Raw genomic sequence first — 8450 nt, forward strand, 5'->3', positions numbered from 1 at the left:
AAGATGTCACATCAACTCAATTAACATCTGTTGAACTTAAATGCTTAAAATTTTTGTTTCATTTAATAATTTCCTTTTTAACTTGAAAAATCTTTTCCCTTAATCATATAAATTTATAAAATAATGTTTGATCATTGAAAACAAATCCAAATTCAGTCAATAATTAGATAGTTCAATGTTGTTTCATATCTATATACAACTACCTAATACCGCTTGATTTTAAACCATTTAAAATATAACATTTATACTATTCACTCATAAATATGATTCCTATTAAAATTAGGCAATTCTAAAGAAAATAACTCTAATTACTATTATAAACGCTTTTAAAATAAATCTGATAAAGCAACCCAATAGATATAATGTACATGCCACTAATAAGTCAAAGTTAGGATGCCTTACTGATACTCTCGGTAGGTTTGATTTTCCATAAGATGTTGGAAAGCTCTTCACTTCACGTCCACTACTTTATTCAAACCTACGCATGAAAATCATCATGCGCTGAGTAAAATTCACTGAGGCAGAAGTATAACTAAAACATAAAATCCATAAAATATAAACAATAAACTGAAAATTTAAATAAAAACAATTAAAACTTCAAACTGGTCTAGTCATGCCAATAACTTTTGTTATTTTCATTCAAATATATTTCATAACTTTTTTTCTTTTAATTCTATGTTCTTTTCTTTTATATATTGTCATAACTTTTTCACTTATTGTTATTGCCCAATGTATATGTAAGATAATACAAGGTACGTGAGTATAAGGTGCGCACTAGGCACAACACAATGTCGAAACATAATTGAAATTGCGATATGATGTACTTCAGTGCGATCATAACCTAAGCACCAACGGTGCTGAACATTGGACACGAATGTACCAAAGTTGGACTAATAACTGATAAGCACTCACTTAATGGCATGAAAAATGTAGGTACGACTCTCAATGTAACATACAATGGACTTATATTTATCATCATAGAATCATTTATTAATCTAAGTCTGATAACTGTAAAACATCTGCTAACTGAAAATCGTCTGATAACTATAAATATCTGATAACTGTGAAATGTCTGATAACCGTAAACATTTAGAATTCATCATCATAAATATCATACTTGGGCAGTTCAGACCCAAAATCATTCATAAAACTTGATGAAAAATATTATAGAAATATTATATACTAAAAATTTATAAATCATACTGGAAACTAAAATGAGGTTGACTTATCGCAAGTCGTCCTCGATCAGATTAATTAAATAAATAAACTAAACTCATTTGAATAATTTACTTATAAATCAAATATAATCCTCAATAAGCTTAAAAAAATTGCTTCCACTACACAATTTATTGAAATTTCATATTCTGGAAGTTTGCACTACCTTCTAAGAAATATTATTATGTATTAATCTATATATTGAAAAATTATTCCATTTGCACCAATGAAAACTAGAATCGAATAAGAATCTAACCATATAAGTCACTCCATCTAATTCCACTTATACAATTTATAGCAAAATTTCAAAGTTTTCTGACAGAATCTACTATCCTATTTTCTAACCTATCACTGATTGAAAAATCATATCTTTTTGTATACTTTTCGAAATCAGTTGCCATTTATTCTAAACGAAACTAGATTGATATACGAATCAAATGGTATAAGATTAATCCTCTAATCATTTTTTAGAATTTCTTATGATTTTCTAAACTTACTGTTCAAAACATAATTTCTAAGCAGATTTTACCAACTAATGTCCTTTACTTATACACTAGTTATATTAACTTACTAAATAAACATATAAATTTGAATCACACTTCACATAACACTAAGAGTCACTTCTTAATGTAACTCCGACACTGACTCATCGCAAGCCAATGTTTGGTAGAAACATATATACAAATGAAATGCACTTACCTTTGCCTTGGTATCAAATATTCTCCACAATAATCTTCTCGATCCCACACTATTTCCTTCTCTTTCAAGCTACTTGAATCACTAAATTTACCGTGGACTGACAACGTCATATAATAACATAGAATATTCAAACTATTTGTTAGTATCGAACTAACATAATCTAAACTTAAATATAAAATTTGATAAAAATAAATCTGATACTTAAATTGATATAAAAATAAATCGTACATCCATCGTTTCAAACTTCTCAAAATATTCCTTAAATTCCATGAATATTTCGTTTCGCTATCAACTCTTCAACTTTTACTAATTTCATAATTCAACCACTAATTATGAATTCTTTTTAGAATTCATATCAACTTTCCTATTTAATCCATAATGACCCTTCACTGTTATGATCATTTCACATTAATCACATAAAATTTCCAGCACCTCAATAAAATATTCAAATCAACACTTAAACATTCAAAAGCTTGTAGTTTCATCCTAAACTTTCTTAGACTTTCCAAATTCAGTCACACAACTTGATAAACTTGAAATTAAATCTCAACTTAAGAATTAAACCCAAAAATCAGCATATTAAATAAATTTCCAGCATTACAATAATATACTCAAATAATACTTCCACATTTAATAAAGTTAAAATCAAGTCCCCATAATATTGAGACTTTTCGAATTCTACCCTCAAATTTTACCAAATTTGCAATTTGGTTCCAATCAACTTTCTAACTTAAAATTCCAGCATTTCTAATATTAAAATTCAGCATTAACACTCCATCTATCACATTTATGCAATAATGTCCCACAATTCTCAAAACTTGTATATTAGCCCTTTTACTAACTCAAGCTTCTAAATGGATCCAAATTGATTTCCAAAATACATATAAGGCTTCTAATATCATTTCTAGACTATAGGAAAATTTTCAGTATTTTCCCCCTAATTTCCCCTTTGGGCGAATATAACAAGTCTTTAGAACTTGATTTTCATTTCATTTCAAGCATGAATTCAACTTCCTTAGATTAAATTCATGCTATTCTAACCATAACAACATCAAATTACATCAAAATCCCAACATTTCCAAAAACCCTAATTAGGCTAAATTGTATACAGACATGTACATATCAAATTAATCATCATACATGTCTTAGAATTAATCTCCAACCTTTAAAACATTAAAATTCTTCTTCAATTCTTCAAACTCCAAAAATCCTACATAAACCCTAATTATCATTCTCAACACACAAGCATCTTCACCATGAAATATTGGTACCAAATGATAGAGAATTTCATGTAGATTAATTCTCCATCTAATAGCTTAATCCAAAAATCAAGTGTATAACTTCAAAAATCAAAACAAAAATTTTTTTTACCTTGAGGAAGGTGGTTCGGCCAAGAGAAGAACAACAAGCTGAAAATGGCCAATTTCTTGATTATTTTAACATTAAATTAGCCTTTACACTTGTCTTTAAATTATTATAATTGAATTTTTTATTCAATTATGAGAAATTCTAAAAATACCATTAATGAATCTTAAAAATTACCAATTGCCATTGCCATTTCCTCCATTAAAGTATTCCTTGATCAAAGATGAATCAATTTGGCTTTGACTTTCTACTTTGGCCATGCAATTTTTGAAAATTGTATTTTAGTCATTAATTTTCCACTGTTAAGCCAAATCTGAAAAATTACACTATTCTAAGCCAAAATTCTTTAATATAAAATATGGAAATAATATTTACAACCATTTTCTAACATCCTTCAAATTTTTGTAAAATTCCATCTCGATCCGATTATCTCATTTCAATGCTAAACTTGATCGCTTTATAACTTTTAACACAAATATCGTACCGAAAATATGATTCCCACAAAAATCCTTGTTTTAGGCAAATATGTTCATTTACTGGATAAAATATATAACTTTTCAAAATTATATTTTAGTACCTAAACGTTTTCAAAGTTTATACTTTAGCCCTTTAACTTTTAAAACTTATATTTTAGTCACTAGTCAAAATTTGGGGTATTACAATTTATTCCTCGTATGAGCTATAGCGATTTACCTATGGGATACACGTCTTATACCTCTATGGGAATTTATTTCCTCGTATGAGTATAGGGAAGTGGATCTTCTCAAATTGAACTCGTTATGTTTGAAGCATATAATGGGTGAGTATCAAGGGTTTGGTAGCCCAAGGGGCACTGACATCAAGAAAAATTGGAGTACCCTTTCTATAGAGCCGAAACCATGAATATAGTGAACCATAGATTGGTCACCCTAGGTAGAGTCGTATCAAACCTCTGTCCATCAGTAGGTGCCGAAATAAGTATACACAAAGGAGGAACGACTCTAAACCTTTGTCTTTTTCCTTAAATTCATTGGATAAATTTTTTAAATGAAAGCATGCGAACTAGATATCATGCGATTATGACTAATTTCTTGAAATAAAGCATATGGGTAGATACCATGATGTGATATGTATTTAATTCTACGAATAGTCATTTTAATCTTTATCAGTTATCTTACCTGTACTTTCTTATTTCTCGTTTGTATGTCATTATTCACTTTTTGCATCACATCATCATTACATAATGCAAATATGTCGATCCACAATTGAATATCTATGTGAAAATGTTTCAAAGGGAGAAAAAAGTTTTCAATCAAGTAGCAGCATACACAGACATGCACTGATGGCTAGGAGAAGCTTAGAGAAAACAATGAGGAAGCTCACTAGAAGAATCAAGCATCAGACTTGATTAATAACATGGCATTCAAGATTGAAGAGTGTCGAAGGGACATCATCCGATATGAGCCATACTTTTAATGAAGCCTCTACACAAGCCCAAATGATTATGGAGCACTTGAGAGATAGAGTCTTTGAGGAAGAAGCACTAGGATGAAGCATCGACGTACCTTAGCTCAAGTAAAGCGCTCAAGTGAAGACTTTGATCTCCAATGAAACTTTTTTTTATGATATCCATCATTGGGATTAATACTATTTGCACTTGCATCCTGTATTTCATCTTTGCTTTTGCATCTCGTATTGCGTCTTTGCATTTACATATACATTTATGTGTATGCACTAACTTGTTTTCCTTGTTTTTCTCATTTTATTGCATTTACATTATCTATTATGCATTGAATTATTTACCTTGTGCTTTTATTTTTCTTGCATCATGCGGTCTTGACATAAACAAATGTGTCGATTTGTGAGTGGTCATCAATTAGAAGGTTTCATGATGAACAAAGGGTTTTGTGATCAAGTAGACCATGATACAGCTAGGAGATGGCATCTTGAAGAAACTTCGAGAATAATAGAGAATCATGCGGCCAAAGATCATATGTCTGGCAAAGAGCAAAATTAACTGCAAGAGATGAGAGAACAAATGTCCAAGATGATGGACATGATAGCCGTTTTAGCCAAAGGGAATGAATCTTCTTCACAAGAGGGGAAAGAGCTCGATGAAAATAACCCTGTAATGTTAGAGTGAGGTGACCGTAGCAAGCTTGAGGAACCACGCACAATAATCGTTCGCATCAATAAGCTATCAGGATGTACTAAGAAAATTATGACAATTGTAAAAGTTCAAGGAAAGATGGACGAAGAGAGGCCATGTGATATGAACTTGTTGGTATACGAGGATTTACTCCCTATGTTTTCACATAGAAAGAACCACCATACCCTAAGGGATATAATGCAAATGTCATCTATGGATATCATATATGAAGGTCAGGGCATGCAATAGAAGATTGTGGTGCCTTAAAAAGCAAAGTCAGAGACCTCATTCAAGAAGGGTTATTAAGTTTCAAGCAGGGTAAATTTATGTTCCCCAAAAGTCCAGTCATCATCAAGGTACATGAGAATGTGAAAACAAATTGTAACAAGAACCCAACTACATCAGTTCAGCGTTTGAAGCCAATTTTGAAAGCTAGTCTTCACTCAACTGAGCCACACCTAAATAATGACCAAAAGTTAGGGGAATAGTGATCTTCATTTTGATCTTGCTCCTATCTTATATGGAGATTTATACAGTAATCTGTAGGAAGCCCTAGAAGTGACCCTATAGTACGTGAAGCCTTGGTAGCCTCCATATCCCGAATGGTACAATGTCAATGCTAATTGCGAATATCATGCAGGAGATCAATGACATTATATCAAAAACTGTGTGGCCTTTAAGTGTCAAATTCATTGCTTGTTAGAGCATGTAGTATTGGAGTTTAAGATGGAAGGTCAACATGGTTCAATAACTGAATGTCTGGTTTAGGTGAAGTTAAGAGATCACAAGGATAAAAGCATCGATGGGGGCATTCTAGAAAAATATCACCAATTTAAGTACGAAGCTCAAATACATTAATTGTAAAACGAAAAGGATAATTTGAATAGAGAAATGGAAGCAATGCAAGATGGTTTTCAATGAATCAACCAAGTTTTTCAAAATATTGGTTTAAGAGATACTAAAGAGGAATGGGCAAAAGGATTCTCTAAACTGAAGAATGACGTTGAAAAATGGAAGTGTTATCAAATTCCCAACAAGAAATATTAAGACAAATGATTGAAGTGTTAGCTGCATTGGCTGCTAACGAAGAGAAAGAGTTCGCTGAAAGACATCGGTGTTATCAAATTGATACACCGAGGTTGACAAACCACATTGAGGCATCCTATTCGAATGAGGAAGAGTCTCACTGATAAGTCTGTAAAAAGGCTATGGAAAAAAAGAGTGCTTGAGTAGAAACTTTCTAACTTCATTAAGCATAGACTGAATATAATCACACATACACACACAAGCAAAGGATTTTTCCCTAGGGAGTAGTACTTGACTTCTCAATTGATCTAGCATGCTGAAGCCTATTTTTTATGAGGGCTGAAATTTTTCCTATACCACTATCTTAACCTAAATTTTGCCATGCATTTTTTTTATTTTGCTAACTACTATCCATTGCTTGAGGATAAGCAATAACTAAGTTTGTGGGTGTGATAGCTCCGTAAAAAAGGCTATATTTAGGGCCTTTTTACTTAAGTTATTGATTGTCTTAAGGCACATTTAGGACCATATAGATGCATTTAGGATCATGTAGTTGCATGTGGTGGATTTAATTTACCGTGACATTTTATTTTGCAAATGATGCTGCTTTATGGGAAAGGTTGTGTCTGGTTGATGATGTGTAGGTCATAAAGCGAAAGGGTGTGCGAGGAGAATTGTCGTGGCAAACTGAGATGCTGAAGCAGAATAAAAATGTCGTGGCATCTATGATGAAATTTTTGGGTGCAGAAAAAGATAAAAGAGCTTAATATATTTTCATACAAGAGCCAACGGTCCAACCATCACATGATTCTTGCTGCCAGCCACCTAGGAGGGGACCACTACCACCTTTGTACTCCATTTTCACGTGTAGGGGATGTACCTCAGGGTACCATTGTCAATTTGGCACAAAACCCTAGGTATATTTCCTTGGTATAAATATATTAAGACACCAAAAAGAAAAAGAATCAACTTCTTGGAAAAAAGTGAACAAAAACCAGATGAGAAAGACGACACCAAGCTTCCAACTTTTTTTCTTTTTCTCACCCCTTTCGTGGTGTTCATTCATATTCGAACTTGAGGGAGTGACGAGCTAGGTGTCTGAGAGGAGCTAGCACCGCTAAGGTGGTTTGTGGTGGTCGAAGGAGCTCCAACAACGTGCGTTGGGAGTTTTTCCTTCACCCTTATGCTTTATTTTTATTAACATTTTATGGGTTGTAAGAAACATATGATTTTCATGGATTATTCGAACCTCACCATGAACTAACTTTATTTGGTGGGGTTTATCATGGATGATTGAGTATTTCTCTTTAATGGATGGTTGATATTTTTTATGTTTATTACTTGTTTTGCTTATTATTTTTAATTTCTTAAGATTGTATGAGCCGTGAGAGTAGCCTTTTCTTAAGTATACTACTTAGTGTTCCAGAGAAACTAAGTTAATGATCTTTAGTGTTTGAGAGAAACTAAAGAAAGATCAATGTAAGCAATGGTTTTTAGCTAATAACTAGAGCCTAATCCATATTCAGAGATGAAGTTAGGATTTCAATGACTAAAAAGAGTAATATTGAATCGATAGGTTGGATATTGCTACTTACGCCGAGAGGATTTACCGTGGCATTCTCTTCTTTCAAATCCCATGACTAGATATAGTGTAGGGATACTCATAGTAAACACTACCGAGAAAGTAAGACAAAAAAGTTTAGACCATCCTAAAAGATAAAACTTGAGATTCCTAAGTGACCCATCATTCATTCTCATAATAGCTTGTTATGTGAGGATTATCAAGTCATCTTATTTAATTCCCAAGTTATCAATATATTTTGCCTTAGTATTTTCATTTGAATGCATTTTAAACAATTACTTTTAACACGCCAATCTCATTTGCCACCCACTCACACTACCATTTCTACCCCACCTATACACATTTCACTTTGCCTTAACATATAAAGTAGTTTGTTGCTTTGACCTAACTGGTAATCTCCTCCAATCCCTGTGGAGATGAAACTCACTCATTCTA

Source organism: Hibiscus syriacus, unplaced genomic scaffold (genome assembly GCF_006381635.1).
Source record: "Hibiscus syriacus cultivar Baekdansim isolate YM2019G1 unplaced genomic scaffold, ASM638163v2 tig00005939_pilon, whole genome shotgun sequence".
NCBI classification, from domain to species: Eukaryota; Viridiplantae; Streptophyta; class Magnoliopsida; order Malvales; family Malvaceae; genus Hibiscus; species Hibiscus syriacus.